At 44.4% G+C, this 16,953-nt stretch overlaps 1 long non-coding RNA gene across 1 annotated transcript; it reads right to left on the bottom strand.

The window, feature by feature from the left end:
* Positions 1-351: 351 nt before the first annotated feature.
* On the bottom strand, positions 352-7,479 carry LOC140738571 (uncharacterized). The gene is made up of 3 exons (XR_012101393.1): positions 7,308-7,479; positions 920-984; positions 352-831 (listed from the first exon to the last, which is right to left on the bottom strand). It is a non-coding gene; the product is annotated as an uncharacterized lncRNA (long non-coding RNA).
* Positions 7,480-16,953: the final 9,474 nt, after the last annotated feature.

The following is a 16,953-nucleotide window of genomic DNA, read 5'->3' on the forward strand; positions in this document are numbered from 1 at the left end:
GTCCTTAAGGCAGAGGTTGATAGATTCTTGATTGGTCTGGGCATGAAGGGATACAGAGATTGGTGCTGAGAGGAAAACTGTGTATTTAATAATAACATGGGCTGAAGTCAGCATGGTTTCCTTGTTTTTGACTTAACGGATTCCTCAGTTATGCAAATCTGTTGGAATTGTTGAAGAAATAACAGGAGGATAGACAAAGTAGAGTCAGTGGATTTTCAGAGAGCCTTTGACAAGGTGCTTCACATGAGGCTATAAAGAATATAAGAGTCCATTGTATTGCAAAATTCGAATTTATTATCAAAGTATGTATACTATATATATCCTTGAGATTAATCTTCTTGCAGGGCCTCACAAAACAAAGAAACATAATAGAATTCAATAAAAGAACACACAACAAGACAGCCCCATACCCAATGTGCAAAAGAGGACAAATCGCACAAATAGTAAAAAAAAAGTGAACAATAACACAAGCAGCGTGAAGTGCAGAGTTCCTGAGAGTGAGTCCACGGCTGCACTGAAGTGAGTGAGGCCGATCCAGGATCTCGATGGCTGAAGAGCAACACCAGCTCCCGAAGCAGACAGCATGGGACCCAGGACTCCCGCTCGATGGTAGGAATGAGAAGAGAGGGAGACAAGTCAAATGCAGACAGGTGGTGCTGAACACAAGTTTGCCTTCGACAATTTTTATCTTGCTTGATGCTTTAATCAGTACAGAGTAATGGAGCCGATCGCAGGTTTGTCTTCTGCTATCAGGCCTTGACACAGTGTCCACCCCCAGTGATGGCTACTCCAGCCATTCCTGTACCCTTGAGAGTCTAGTTCACCAATTCCCTTGGGAGATCGTAAAAGTGTAAGATCATTTAGTCGGTTCAAAAGTACATCATTAAAAAGATGCAGTCTCTGCAAGGAATATACTTACTAGATTAGCAAGTAGTCTTGTGAGCTGTCTGCGAAATATTGCCGTTGGTCACTGGCGCCATCTTGCTGCAGGAAAGATACCTGCATGAGTGAAAAATTGGCTGACTAGCAGGAGGCAAAGAATGGTTGGCTGCCAGTGAGTGGCGGTGATCCACAGGGGTTGGTGCTGGGACTTCATTTACATTATAGGTTGATGATGTAATGATGGCTTTTTGGCCTCATTTGCAGATGATACAAACATGGGAAGAGGGGCAGGCTGTGTTGAGGAAGCAGGGAGCCTGCAGAAGGACTTAGACAGATTAGGAGAATGGGCAAAGGAGTGGAAGATGGAATACAGTGTGGGGAAATGTATGGCCATGCAATTTAGTAGAAGGAATAAAGGAACAGACTATTCAGAAATCAAAGGTTCAAAGGGACTTGGGAGTCTTGGTGCAGGGTTCCCTAAAGTTAAGTTGACTCTGTGGTAAAGAAGGCAAATAAAATGTTAGCATTCATTTCCAGAGAACTAGAATATAAAAGCAAGGATGTAAGTCTGAGACTGTATACAGTATTGGTCCAACCACACCGGGAGTATTGGAGAGGGTCTAGATGAGTTTGCGAGAATGATCTCAGAATCAGAATCAGAACCTGGTTTATTATCACCGGCATGTGATGTGAAACTTGTTAACTTAGCAGCAGCAGTTCAATGCAATACATAATCTAGCAGAAAGAAAATAAATAATAATAAATAAAATAAAACTTAATAAATAAACAAGAAATTCAATTACATGTATTGAATAGATTTAAAAACATGCAAAAACAGATATACTGTATATTAAAAGAAAATGAGACAGTGTCCAAAGATTCAATGTCCATTTAAGAATTGGATGGCAGAGGGGAAGAAGCTGTTCCTGAATCACTGAGTGTGTGTCTTCAGGCTTCTGTATCTCATACCTGATGGTAACAGTGAGAAAAGGGCATGCCCTGGGTGCTGGAGGTCCTTAATAATGGATGCTGCCTTTCTGAGACACCGCTCCCTGAAGATGTCCTGGGTACTTTGTAGGCTAGTGCCCAAGATGGAGCTGACTAGATTTAGAACCTTCTGCAGCTTCTTTCAGTCCTGTGTAGTAGCCCCTCCATACCAGACAGTGATTCAGCTTGTCAGAATGTTCTCCATGGTACAGCTACAGAAGTTTCTGAGTGTATTTGTTGACATGCCAAATCTCTTCAAACTCCTAATAAAGTATAGCCGCTGCCTTGCCTTCTTTATAACTACATTGATATGTTGGGACCACATTAGATCCACAGAGATCTTAACACTGAGGAACTTGAAGCTGCTCACTCTCTCCACTTCTGATCCCTCTATGAGAATTGGCGAGTTCTCCTTTGTCTTACCCTTCCTAAAGTTCACAATCAGCTCTTTTGTCTTACTGATGTTGAGTGCCAGGTTGTTGCTGCAGCACCATTCCACTAGTTGGCAGATCTTACTCCTGTACGCCCTCTCGTCACCCCCTGAGATTCCACCAACAATGGTTGTATCATCAGCAAATTTATATATGGTATTTGAGCTAAGCCTAGCCACACAGTCATGGGTATATAGAGAGTAGAGCAGTGGGCTAAGCACACACCCCTGAGGTGCGCCAGTGTTGATCATCAGCGAAGAGGATATGTTATCACCAGTCCGCACAGACTGTGGTTTTCTGGTTAGGAAGTCGAGGATCCAATTGCAGAAGGGGTTTCAGAGGCCCAGGTTCTGCAACTTCTCAATCAGGATTACAGGAATGATGGTTTTAAATGCTGAGTTATAGTCAATGAACAGCATCCTGACGTAGGTGCTTATGTTTTCTAGGTGGTTTAAAGCCGTGTGGAGAGCCATTGAGATTGCATGTGTCATTGTCCTATTGTGGCGATAGGCAAATTTCATTCTCGGGAACGAAAGGGTTGATGAGTGAGGAGCACTTGATGGCTCTGGGCCTCCATTCTCTGGAGTTCAGAAGAAATCAGGTGTGGAAATCTCTCTGAAACCTACTGAATATTGAAAACCCAAGGTAGAGTGGAAGTGGGGAAGATGTTTCCTATGGTAGGATCAAAGGGCACAATCTCAGAATAGATGGATAACACTTTAGAACAGAGATGAGAAGGAATTTCTTCTGCCAGATGGAAGTGAATCTGTGGTATTCATTGCTAAGGAAGGCTATGGAGGCTAAACTATTGGATTATTAGATATAGGCCATTTTGGGTCCAAAGCAGATGGCATTTCATTGGCTCTTCCTCAATCCAGTAGCATTTGGACAGTAAAGATGCATACATCAGTATGGTCATTATTGACTACAGCTCAGCATTCAATACTGTCACCTTAAAACTAATCAATAAGCTTCAAGACCTGGCCTCAATACCTCCTTGTGCAATTGGATCCTCAATTTTTCACTTGGATTGGCGACAACATCTCTTCCTCAATCTCCATCAGCACAGGTGGACCACAAGTCTGTGTACTTCTGCTCTACTTGCTTTACACTTATGACTGTGGGGCTAAGCACAGTTCCAAAGCCATATTTAAGTTTGCTGATGACACCACTGTCATTCACCCAATCAAAGGTGGCATGTAGGAGGGAGATGGAAAACCCGGCTGAGTGGTGCCAACCAAACAATCAAGGTGCAAAAGGCAACAAACTGTGCAAATACAAAAGGAAGAAAAAGAAATAATAATAATAAATAAACAATAAATATTGAGAGCATCAGGTGAAAGGCCCTTGAAAATATGTCCATAGCTTGTGGGAACAGTTCAGTGATCGGGCGCATGAAGTCATCTCACTGGTTGAAGAGCCTGATAGTTGAGGGGTAATAAGTGTCCCTGAACCTGGTGGTGTGAGTCCTGAGGGTCCTGTAACTTCTTCTTGATGACAGCAGCAAGAACAGAGCACGACCTGGGTGATATGGGTCTCTGCTTTCCCACAAAGGTGCTTGTGTAGATGTGCCCAATGGAGGCGTGTGCTTTGCCTGTGATGGATTGGGCCACATCCAGTACTTTTTCTAGGATTTTCCAATCAAGGGCATTAGGGTTTTCATACAAGGCTGCGATGCAACCAGTCAATATACTCTCCACTAGTCATCTATAGAAGTTTGTCAAAGTTTTAGATGTCATGCCAAATTTTCGCAACTCCTAAGGAAGTAGAGGCGCTGCCATGTTTTCTTCACAATTGGACTTACGTGCTGGGCCCAGGACAGGTCCTCTGAAATATTAACACTGAGGAATTTTAAATTGATGACTCTCTTCACCTCTATTCCCCTGATGAGGACTGGCTCGTGGACCTCTGGTTTTCTCCTCCTGAAGTCAATAATCAGCTCCCAGGTCTTGCTGACATTACATGTATACGTACTTTGATAATATATTTACTTTGTATATTTAAAATGGAGGTTGATAAGTTCTTGCTTAGTAAGGGATTCAAAGGTTATGGGGTGAAGGCAGGATGATGCAGTTGAAAGGGATAATAAATCAGCCACAATGGAATAGCAGAGCGAACAATGGGCTGGGTGGCCTAATTCTGCTCCTATGTCTTACGGTCTTATGAACTATTGCGAAGGGGGTGGGGGATATAACACAGTCCCTCTATAGTGACTTTTTACTAAATTCTACTCATTTGACCTCAGTGGATGATCTCCCAAGAATATCATCTCTAAGCATGGCTGTTACATCCTCTTTTATAACAAAGATAACACATACCTATACTTGTGTTATGCCTCTTAGAGCCTGTATCCTGAAATATTGAGCAGCCAGCCTTGGCCTTCTCTCAGCCATATGCCTCTCGCTGTAATCACATCCCAGTCCCCAGAGGACGGAGACAATCAAAATCAGGTTAATATCGCTTGCATGTTGTGAAATTTGTTAACTTTGCAGCATCAGTACAACACATTACATAATAATCGAATAAAACAGTGAATTACAGTAAGTATACATAAAACAATTAAATTACAGTAAATAGTGCAAAAATAGAAATAAAAAGGTAGTGAGATAGTGTTCATGGGTTTAATGTCCATTTAGAAATTGGATGGCAGAGGGGAAGAAGCTGTTCCTGAATTGTTACATGTGTGCCTTTGGGCTTCTGTACCTCCTACCTGATGGTAGCAATGAGAACAAGGCATGGCCTGAGTGGTGGCGGACCTTACTGATGCACGCTGCCTTTTTGAGGCATTGCTCCTTGAAGGTGTCCTGGATACAATGGAGACTAGTGCCCATGATAGAGATGACTGAGTTTACAACACTCTGCAGCTTCCTTCGATCCTGTACAGTAATTTCCCCCACCACCCCTATACGAGACGGTAATGCAGCCAGTTAGAATGCTCTCCATGGTACATCTGTAGAAATTTGTGAGTGTTTTTGATGATCTCCTCAAACTGATAGGGCAGATGATGGGGCAAAATTGCAGTCAATGATATGAGTTGAAATGCAACATGGGGGCAAAATTTTGAAAAGGTGATGAATACAGGACAGAAGGTATTATATTTGTATATGGAATAAAGTAGATGATCTTCTGTGCAGTCAGAGATTGGCAGGTAGGACATTGTGGCCATCACTATGTCGTGGCTGAAAGAAGATCATTGTTGGGAGCTTAACATCCAAGGATACACATTGTATCAAAAGGACAGACAGGTAGGCAGAGGGGGTGGGGTAGCTCTGTTGGAAAACATGAAGTCAAATCTCTTGAAAGTGGTGACGCAGGATTGGAAGATGTAGAATTCTTGTGGGTAGAGTTAAGGAACTGATGGGAGTTGTATACGTGCCTCCGAACAGTAGCCAGGGTGTGGGATATAAATTATAATGGGAGTTGGAGAAGGCGTGTCAAAGGGCAATGTAATGGTAGCCATGGGATTTTCAGTATGAAGGTAGATTGGGAAAATCAGGTTGGTGCTAGATCCCAAGAGAGGGAATTTGTAGAATGCCTATGAGATGGCTTTTTAGAGCAGCTTGTGGTTATGCTCACTAGGAGAAACACAATTCTGGATTGGATGTTGTGTAATGAACCAGATTTGATTAGGGAGTTTCAGGTAAAGAACCCTTAGGAGGCAGTGATCATAATATGAAAGAATTCATCCTGTACATTGAGAGGGAGAAGCTAAAGTCAGATATATCAGTATTACAGTGGAGTAAAGGGAATTACAGAGGCATGAAAAAGGAACTGGCCAAAGTTGATTGGAAGGTTACACTAGCAGGGATGACAGCGTAACAGTAATGGTTAAAGTTTCAGAAGGTTCAAAGGTCCAATTTAATGTCAGAGAAATGTATACAATATACATCCTGAAATACTTTTTCTTTGCAAACATCCACGAAAACAGAGAAATGCTCCAAAGAATGAATGACAGATAAACGTAAAGAACCCCAAAGTCCCCCAGCTCCCCTCCCTCCCACATGTAAGCAGCAGTGAGCCACAATACCCCCTCCCCAGCTCCCCTCCCTCCCACATGTAAGCAGCAGTGAGCCACAATACCCCCTCCCCAGCTCCCCTCCCTCCCACATGTAAGCAGCAGTGAGCCACAATACCCCCTCCCCAGCTCCCCTCCCTCCCACATGTAAGCAGCAGTGAGCCACAATACCCCCTCCTCCAGCTCCCCTCCCTCCCACACGTAAGCAGCAGTGAGCCACAATACCCCCTCCCCCAGCTCCCCTCCCTCCCACACGTAAGCAGCAGTGAGCCACAATACCCCCTCCCCAGCTCCCCTCCCTCCCACACGTAAGCAGCAGTGAGCCACAATACCCCCTCCCCCAGCTCCCCTCCCTCCCACACGTAAGCAGCAGTGAGCCACAATACCCCCTCCCCAGCTCCCCTCCCTCCCACACGTAAGCAGCAGTGAGCCACAATACCCCCTCCCCAGCTCCCCTCCCTCCCACACGTAAGCAGCAGTGAGCCACAATACCCCCTCCCTCCCACATGTAAGCAGCAGTGAGCCACAATACCCCCTCCCCCAGCTCCCCTCCCTCCCACACGTAAGCAGCAGTGGGCCACAATACCCCCTCCCCAGCTCCCCTCCCTCCCACACGTAAGCAGCAGTGAGCCACAATACCCCCTCCCCCCACCGGCAAAAAAGAGCATCGGCACCCACCACCGAGCACTCAGTGTGAGCAAAGCAACAGCAAAAACACAGACTTGCAGTTACCCCAAAGACTTTGTGTTTCATCTGGCATTCGACATACCGCCAATTCTCTTTCTCCCTAATAAGGGAGAAGAAGGTGTCTCCATTTTCCCAGCGAGTGGGGAGACATAACAAACAACTCGCTGGTTTACGATGTTAAAAGTCCATTACGTCGCTTTTTTCGAGCTCTGTGCCTGAAGATCACAAAGATCCCCGATCTTCGGGCCCGCAGCAGATATCCCAACTCCCCCAACAACACACGAGTCTCCAGCCGTGACACCGACCTTCAATCCACCCATCTCCAGAGCCCCGAGATCTTAGACATCCGAATTCGAGCCGGACTCTCAGGCCGAACCCTTGGCTTGCCAAACAATGGCCAGTCCTGAAACCCCGAGAGCGGGTCCCATTCCTGCAAAGAACCGAAGTCAGCGTGTAACTCCAGGTCAGGGTCTTCAAAAGAACCCTGAAAGGGAAAAATAAAGATATCAAAGATGGAAGTAGAGCTGTTTCTGAAGATGCAAACAAAGGAGTCGCTGTTTAGTGCCATCTTAACAGGCAGGGTGTTGTTTATTTGGATTGTCATAAGTCTTTGACAAGATGCCACACATGAGGCTGCTTAACAAGATAAGAGCCCATGGGATTGCAGGGTAGAAGACTGGCTGACTGACAGGAAACAAAGAGTGGCAATAAAGGGAGCTATTTCTGACTGGCTGCTGTTAACTAGTGGTATTCCACTGGTGTTGGTATTGGGGCTGATTCTTTTTACATTATATATCAATGATTTGGATGACAGAATTGATGGCTTTGTGGACAAGTTTATGGACAATACAAAGATAGATGGAGGGGCAGGTATTGTTGAGGAACCAGGAGGATTTAGACAGATTGTGAGAGAAGTGGTAGATGGAATACAGTGTAGGAATGTGTATTGTCATGCACATTGGTAGCAGGAATGAAGGCATAGGCTATTTTCTAAACCGGGAGAAAATTGAAAACTCAGAGGTGAAAATGGACTTGGGCGTCCTTGTTTATGATTTCCCAAAAGTTAACTTGCAGGGTGAGTCATTGGTTATGAAAGCAAACACAATGTTTGCATTCATTTGGAGAGACTAGAATAAAAGGACAAGGATGTGATGCTGAGGCTTTATAAGGCATTGGTCAGACCGCACTAGGAGTATTGTCAGCAGTTTAGGGCCCTTATCTAAGAAAAGTTGTGCTGGCGTTGGAGGGGGTCTAGAGGAGATTCTTGAGAGTGATTCCAGGAATGAAAGAGTTAACATATGAGGAGCATTTGATGACTTTGAGCCTGGATTAGCTGAAGTTTAGAAGAATGAGGAGGAATCTCATTGAAACCTATGGGATATTGAAAGGCCTAGATAGAATGGACACAGAGAGAAAGTACCCTATAACGGGTGAGTCTGGGACAAGAGGGCCCTGCCTCAGAATAAAATGACATTCATTTAGAATACAGAAGAGGAAAATTTTTTTAGCCTGAGAGTAGTGAATGTGTGGAATTTATTACAATGGATGGCTGTACGGGCCAAGTTATTGAGTATATTTAAAGCGGAGCTTGAAAGTTTTTTGATTAGGGCTTCAAAAGTTACAAGGAGAAGGCAGCAGAATGGGGTTGAGAGGGATAATATGTCATGATAGAAAGGTGGAGCAGACTAAATGGGCTCAATGGCCTAATTCTGCTCCTATATCTTATAATCTTTATCCACCTTCCGTGTTAACCCTTGTGCATTGAAATAAATGCAGTCGACCTAGGTATTCCTTATTGAGACTTTATTGGTTACTAAACTTGCTCTTGCTGGTTACTGTTTTATCTCATGACTTGCTCCTGCTCAGTCACACAACCCCTGCCAATCCAGTTTAAAATGCTGAGGATTTACAGCATTTTTTGCAGTTATTATGCATGCTTATTTTTGCCATCTTCTGCTTTTCAAAACTTAACATCATCAAACGAAAGTGTTCCCATAACTGTTTAAAAGTGGATTCCTGGCTAACGGTTAAGCAGTCAGTTCTTTTGGAATCTTGTTTTCTTTCACCATCTAAGGCAGAATGAAACAAAATTCCTGTTCTGCAGAATATGAGGCAACAGACAAAATTCCATGTCACCCAGTTCAGTGAACACCTTTTAACAATGATGGTGTGAATGGTCAGTTTTATTTCAGCAACACCTATTTTGTTTTCAGAGTGAGTGACAAATTATATTGTGATAATTCATAATTTGGAGAAGGAAAGCTCTGATTTTAAAACTCTGCTGCTTTGCAGCCATACCCACCCATGGAGAAGGCTTTGAGAGCAAACCCCGAAGAAGAAATCCGGAGTCAGGGTCCCTAAGGCAGTTCAATGTTGTTTACAACTTCACTCTGGCAACCTCTGCGAGGACACTGGTGCCAAGCTGCATCGGCACTTGCCCTTCCCTTGGACTACATCAGTGACGTGGAGAGGGGGAGCCCGCTGCATGGGCAACAGCCGGATCTTCACACCCAGGCTTGTACCCTGGAGAGGACACAGGCCACCAGAGGCACAAACCCATGATCTCCTGGGATCGACAGCTGCCTACTACAGTCCATAATTTGAAATAGTGCTTCTTTAACTTTTTTGATGCAACTTTAAGACTCAGAATTTTCATTAACTTTGTTACTGCTTTAGGGAAAACGTGTGCCTTTCCTCACTAAGGGCTAGGTGGTGGAAAGGGTTCTTCAGATAGATAGATAGATAGATAGATACTTTATTCATCCCCATGGGGAAATTCAACTTTTTTTCCAATGTCCCATACACTTGTTGTAGCAAAACTAATTACATACAATACTTAACTCAGTAAAAAATATGATATGCATCTAAATCACTATCTCAAAAAGCATTAATAATAGCTTTTAAAAAGTTCTTAAGTCCTGGCGGTTGAATTGTAAAGCCTAATGGCATTGGGGAGTATTGACCTCTTCATCCTGTCTGAGGAGCATTGCATCGATAGTAACCTGTCGCTGAAACTGCTTCTCTGTCTCTGGATGGTGCTATGTAGAGGATGTTCAGAGTTATCCATAATTGACCGTAGCCTACTCAGCGCCCTTCGCTCAGCTACCGATGTTAAACTCTCCAGTACTTTGCCCACGACAGAGCCCGCCTTCCTTACCAGCTTATTAAGACGTGAGGCGTCCCTCTTCTTAATGCTTCCTCCCCAACACGCCACCACAAAGAAGAGGGCGCTCTCCACAACTGACCTATAGAACATCTTCAGCATCTCACTACAGACATTGAATGACGCCAACCTTCTAAGGAAGTACAGTCGACTCTGTGCCTTCCTGCACAAGGCATCTGTGTTGGCAGTCCAGTCTAGCTTCTCGTCTAACTGTACTCCCAGATACTTGTAGGTCTTAACCTGCTCCACACATTCTCCATTAATGATCACTGGCTCCATATGAGGCCTAGATCTCCTAAAGTCCACCACCATCTCCTTGGTCTTGGTGATATTGAGACGCAGGTAGTTTGAGTTGCACCATATCACAAAGTCCTGTATCAGTTTCCTATACTCCTCCTCCTGTCCATTCCTGACACACCCCACTATGGCCGTGTCATCAGCGAACTTCTGCACATGGCAGGACTTCGAGTTATATTGGAAGTCTGATGTGTACAGGGTGAACAGGACCGGAGAGAGTACGGTTCCCTGCGGCGCTCCTGTGCTGCTGACCACTGTGTCAGACCTACAGTCTCCCAACCGCACATACTGAGGTCTATCTGTCAAGTAGTCCACTATCCAATCCACCATGTGAGAGTCTACTCCCATCTCCGTTAGTTTGTGCCTTAAGATCTTGGGCTGGATGGTGTTAAAGGCACTAGAGAAGTCAAGGAATGTAATCCTCACAGCACAACTGACCCCCTCTAGGTGAGAGAGTGATTTGTGCAGCAAATACGTGATAGCATCCTCCACTCCCACCTTCTCCTTATACACAAACTGAAGAGGATCCTGGGCGTGCCGGGTTTGTGGCCTCAGATTCTGTATTATCAGCCGCTCCATGGTCTTCATAACGTGCGACGTCAAGGCAACAGGTCTGAAGTCATTCAACTCCTTTGGTTGTGGTTTCTTCGGTACCGGGACAATACAGGATGTTTTCCACTGTCTGGGTACTCTTCTCTGCTCCAGGCTCATGTTGAAGATGCGCTGTAGTGGTTCTCCCAGCTCAGTCGCACAGGCCCTCAGTAATCGTGGGGAAACTCCATCCGGTCCAGCCGCCTTGCTGGTACAGATCTTCCTCAGTTGACCTTCCACCTGTGCAGCCGTAATCCTGGGCGTGGGCAAGGTCTCCTGTGAGTGGCTATTTTCCTGTGAGGGAAGTAAGCCTGGTGTGGATTTCTGCGGTGAGGATGAGATTGAGCTGTCGAACCTGTTGAAGAAGTTGTTCAGCTGGTTCGCTTTCTCCACATCTCCACTTATGTTCGCCCCCCGCTTTGCACCGCATCCGGTGATGATCTTCATCCCATCCCACACCTCCTTCAGTGTCGGAGGATACATCCTGGGACCAACACTTTGAAACTGTCATGAAGAAGCACATCAACAACTGCACCTTGTTAGGAGATTGAGGAGATGCAACTCAGAACAAATGTCGACCACGTATCCGGTGGAGAGAATTCTGCCTGGTTGCATCATTGCTTGGTAGGGAGATTCATTGTACAGGATTGAAAATGGTTGCAGAGGGTTGTAGGCTCAGTCAGCTCCACGATGATCACATTCCTCCCCCCTGTCAATGACTTCACTGAGAGGTGGAGCCCCAGGAAGGTGGTATCTGTCATTAAAGACCCCCACCATCAGGTTTGAGCCTTCTTCCCATTGCTACCAAGAGGGAGAAGGTACAGGGGCTCAAAGACACACAAAATAATTTACAAACAGCTTCTTCCCTTCCACTAACAGATTTCTGAGCAGTCCATGACAACGATCTTGTTATTCCATTTTTTGAAGTATTGATTTATTTTTGATTATATTAATTTTATGTACCATTGTTGCAAAACAATGAATTTCACATCATATGCACTCAGTGGCTCGAGATGAAAAGAGAGGCCAACTCTATCATCAAGACAACAGTTCATTGGGCCCCTGAAGGATGGGGGAAATGTGGGAGACTAAAGACAACTTGTCACCATACCATAGAGGCAGAATTGAGGACTCTGAATCACACCTGGGGCACAATAGAGGAGATGGCCAAAAAGACAGAGAGAGATGGAGGATCTTCATTGCTGCCCAAGACATGAGCGCCAGTAACTAACTAACACTCAGTGGCTAATTTTTTTTAGGTATACATTTACACCGGTTCGTTAATGCAAATATCTAATCAGCCAATCATATGACTGTAACTCAATGCATAAAGCACGCAGACATGGTCAAGAGGTTCTGTTATTGTTCAGACCAAACATCAGAATGGGGGAAGATATGTCAGCTCAGTGACTTTGACTGTGGAATGATTGTTGATGCCAGACAGGGTGGTTCAGAAACTGCTGATCTCCCGGGATTTTCACATACAACAGTCTCTAGAGTTTACAGAGAATGGTGTGAAACAAAAGTGAGCAGCCCTTCTGTGGATGAAAATGCCATGTTAATGAGAGGTCAGAGGAGAATGGCCAGACTGGTTCAAGCTGACAGGAAGGCGACAGTAACTCAAATAACCACATGTTACAACAGTGGTATGCAGAAGAGTATCTCCAAATGTACAACACAGCAAACCTTGAAGTGGATGGATCACAGCAGAAGACAACAAACATAGACAGTGGCCATTTATTAGTGTAAGTCAGTGGTCTGTCTGATTTACTCTTGCTTGGTGGCTTACTTAACCCTGAATCAGAAAGGTTATGAGCTGATGTCCCACTCCATTGACTAGAGCAGAAAATTCATTCCACCAGTCCTGTGCAGAGAATATTGTGTTGATGAACAGAAGAAATTAGGAGCAAGAGTAGGGCCCCCAGGCCCCTCAAGTCTGGGCTGTCATTCAATATAATCACAGCTACACTGTTGTCAGTTCGTCAATCTTCCAAATTCCAATCCTCCCCGTTCAATACCTCTATTCATCTGTCCTCCATGACAGAAAAATCCACAGGGCCATAAGAAATAGGAGCAGAATTAGGCCATTCAGCCCATCCGCCTGCTCCACCATTCCATCATGGCTGATATATTATCACTCTCAACTCTGTTCTCCTGCCTTATCCTCGTAACCTTTGACACCCTGACTAATGAAGAAACTATCAGCCTTCACTTTAAATATACCCAATGACTTGGCCACTACAGCTGTCTGTGGCAAAGAATTCCACAGATTCACCACCCTCTGCCTCATCCCTGTTCCACCTCAACTCTGTTTTAAAGGGGCAGCCTTCTATTCTGAGACTGTGCTCTCCGGTCCTAGACTCCCCCACTATAAGAAACATTTTCTCCAGGTCCCCTTTCTCTCATACTTTCAATACTTGATAGGTTTCAATGAGATTCCCCCTCCTCATTCTTCTGAACTTCAGTGAGTTCAGGCCCAGAGGCATCGAACGTTCCTCATATGTTAACCCTTTCATTCCCAGGTTAATTCTCTCTAGTACTAGCACACCCTTTCTTAGATAAGGGGCCTAAAACTGTTGACAAAAATTCCAGAGGTTCATAGTCCTCAGCAAGAAGAAATTCATCCTCATGATGACTTTTAATGGCCAAATCTTTATTTTGTAACTACATTCCTTGTTTGAAACTCTCCTTCTGGTGGACAGTCCCCTACAGTCACAAGGCTACACAATGAATTATAGAACCATACAGGAGGGAAAAAGGCCCTGTGGCCCATTGTGTGTGTGTGCCACTGCAAGAAACACTTCTATTCTTTCGATAAGCAGGACAGCACTGTGCGGATCATGTTTTATTCTGATTTCTCAAATGCCTTTAATACCATTCAGCCCTCATTGCTGGGGAGAAGCTCTGTTCAATGCAGACTGGCACTTCCATTGTATCCTGGATAATGGACTACCTGACTGTCAGACCACAGTTTGTGCAACTTCAGAGCTGTGTGTCAGACATGGAGCCCCACAGGCTACCTTCCTGTTTACCCTGTATACCTCAGACTTTAGATACAACACTGAGTCATGTCATCTGCAGAAATTCTCTGATGACTCAACAATAGTTGGGTGCATAAAGGGAGGATGGGAGGATGAACATAGGGCTTTTGAGGAGGACTTTGTCAAATGGTGCAAACTGAATCATCTGCAGCTCAGGATGAGTAAGAGAAAGGAGGTGGTGATGAACTTTAGAAAGACTAAACCTGCACTACTCCCTGTTACTATTGATGGTGAGGACATGGATGTGGTGAGGACCTACAAGTACCTGGGGCTGCACCTGGATGACAGATTTGAGTGCAGCACCAACACAGAGGCTGTGTACAAGAAGGGCCAGAGTTGCCTCTACTTCCTGAGGAGTCTGAGGTCCTTTGGAGTATGTAGGCCCCTCCTTCGCATGTTCTACCAGTCTGTTGTTACCAGTACAATCTTCATTGTGGTAGTGTGCAGGGAAAATGGCATCAACACAGGTGATGCCAACAGGCTCAATACAAACTGATTAGAAAGGGTGGCTCGGTTATAGGTGTCAAACTGGATACACTGGAGGCAGTGGTAGAACAAAGGACCCTACGGAAAATCCTGGCAATTCTGGACAATGTTTCTCACTCTCTGCATGCCACCTTGGCCGAACAGAGGAGCACTTTTAGTAATAGACTAAGACAACTGTGCTGCTCCAAAGAGGGCTATACGAGGTCATTCTTACCCTCAGCCATTAGGCTCTATAATGAGTCAACCTATAGCTGGGGAAGTGATGACCCACTCTTGTTAGACTGCTTGAGGTAACTTATTTTTTATTCTTCCTACTTCTCCTCTAATATTTATATCTGTGCACTTGTAATGCTACTGTGACATAAATTTCCTTTGGGATCAATAAAGTATCTGTCTATCTATCTATCCACCCAACATTCTGATCAAACTGCTCATCAATTCTGTTCAGAAATCTGATGGTGGAGGGGAAGAAGCTGTTCCTAAAACAAACTCCACGTAGAGGGTGTTGAGGTCAGGATCCAACTCAGTTTCCTAGAACTGTCAGGTATCAGTCCTACAAGTGGCACCACTGTGCCACCGTTGGAGGTGCCACCCTTCCAAAGAGGTGGAAACCAGCAAACCAGCTTCTCCCTCAGGTGGTTGTGAGGATTCTGTGGCACCACTGAAGAAAAACAAGGCAGTGCTCCAAGATTTATCACTCAATCAACATTTTGTTGGAGACTATCTGGTCATACATCAGGTTACAGGGGCAGAAGGTAGGAGAATGGGATGAGAGGGAAAATAAATCAGCCGTGATGAAATGATGGAGCAGACTCAATGGGCCAAATGGCCCAATTCTGTTTTATTGGTCTTTTTATTATGTTGGAGTTATTATGTAGAATTTCCTCCTTATTCATGCCCAACAATGGGGGATGCAACATCAAAGTCTTTATTGAATATAAAATTATTTGGGACATCTTAAGATTGTGAAATGGATTACAAACATAATTTTCTTTCTTTTTCAGTATGGTCTCAATGCAACTTTAAGTTTATTGAAATTAGATCTTTATTAATCTGTGGTTAACATTATTAAGAGTAAAGATTAGCTTAATTTGTCACATGTATATCAGAATCATGTGTGGCGAAATTTGTTAACTTGGCAGCACCAGTACAATGCAATATATGATAGTATAGAAATAAATGAGTAAGTAAATCAATTACAGTAAGTATATTGAAACATGGAGTCCCAGGGTCGAAGTGTGAAGGTCAAACCCATGATTGCCAAGTCCTAGGGTAGAGGTTGGCGATGTCCGGAAGGCAAAGCCAAAGGTCAAAGTCCAGAGCTTGTCAAGTCCATAAGTAGAAAGCCTCAAAGGTCAAAGACTGAAGTCGGCAAGTCTGGAGGTAGAGGGCATCTTCAGGCCGGGGACAGAAGGTTGAGGCCTAAAGTCTTCAAGATTGGGAGTCCGAAGCCAAGGACTGCAGGTGGCCTGACCGGGTGTGTGTGAGGGGTTGGGAAAATGGCTTGTCTTGTTCTGTTGTTGTTGCTGCTGTGTGTTGTGTTGCGTATCTGGGCATGCTATGTTGGTGCCTGTATGTGTGGTGACACTTGCCGCCCTTGGTTGTTAGCACAAACGACACATTTCACTGTATGCTTTGATGTACATGCAATAAACAAGTCTGAACCTGAATATGGTGAAAAGTGTTGTTTGCATCAAATCAAGTCAGCAAGGATTGCTGCAAGTGTCACCAGGCTACTGGCGCCTACATTACACACCCACAACACGCTAACCCTAACCATATGACTCTAGAATGTGGGAGGAAAGCAGAGTGCCCAGAAGAAACCCACGCAGTCAAAATGAGAACATTCTAACTCCTTACTGACAGAATCGAACCCTAATCAGTGCAAGACCTTTTAATAGAGGAAAGCTTGCAGTTAGTGATACATTTTGTAGAGGAGTAATATTTCTGATGGTTGTACTTTAGAAAATGATTGGATCCAATTCCCATGTTGTAAGAAGTTTGTGCATTCGTCCTGTGACTGCATGCGGTTCCTCCCACATTCCCAAGATGTGAGTTAGTAGGTTAATTGGTCACATGGTGTAATTGGGTGGCAGGGGTTCGTTGGGCTAGAAGGGCCTGTTACTGTGCTGTATCTCTAAAATATATACAATTAAATAAATAGCTTTACATATAATTAAGACTAATTAATGGTAGGACTTCTTCTGACAGAGGGAATTATGCCATCAAACCTACAATAAACTTATACTCTTAAAACAGACAAGAGAAAATCTGCAGATGCTGCAAGTCCAAGTAATACAAACAAAATGCCTCAGGACTGTCCTGCCAAAAGGTCTCAGCCCGAAACATCAACTGTACTTTTTCCATAAATGC

This window comes from Hemitrygon akajei, chromosome 14, assembly GCF_048418815.1.
Source record: "Hemitrygon akajei chromosome 14, sHemAka1.3, whole genome shotgun sequence".
In the NCBI taxonomy this organism is placed as follows: Eukaryota; Metazoa; Chordata; class Chondrichthyes; order Myliobatiformes; family Dasyatidae; genus Hemitrygon; species Hemitrygon akajei.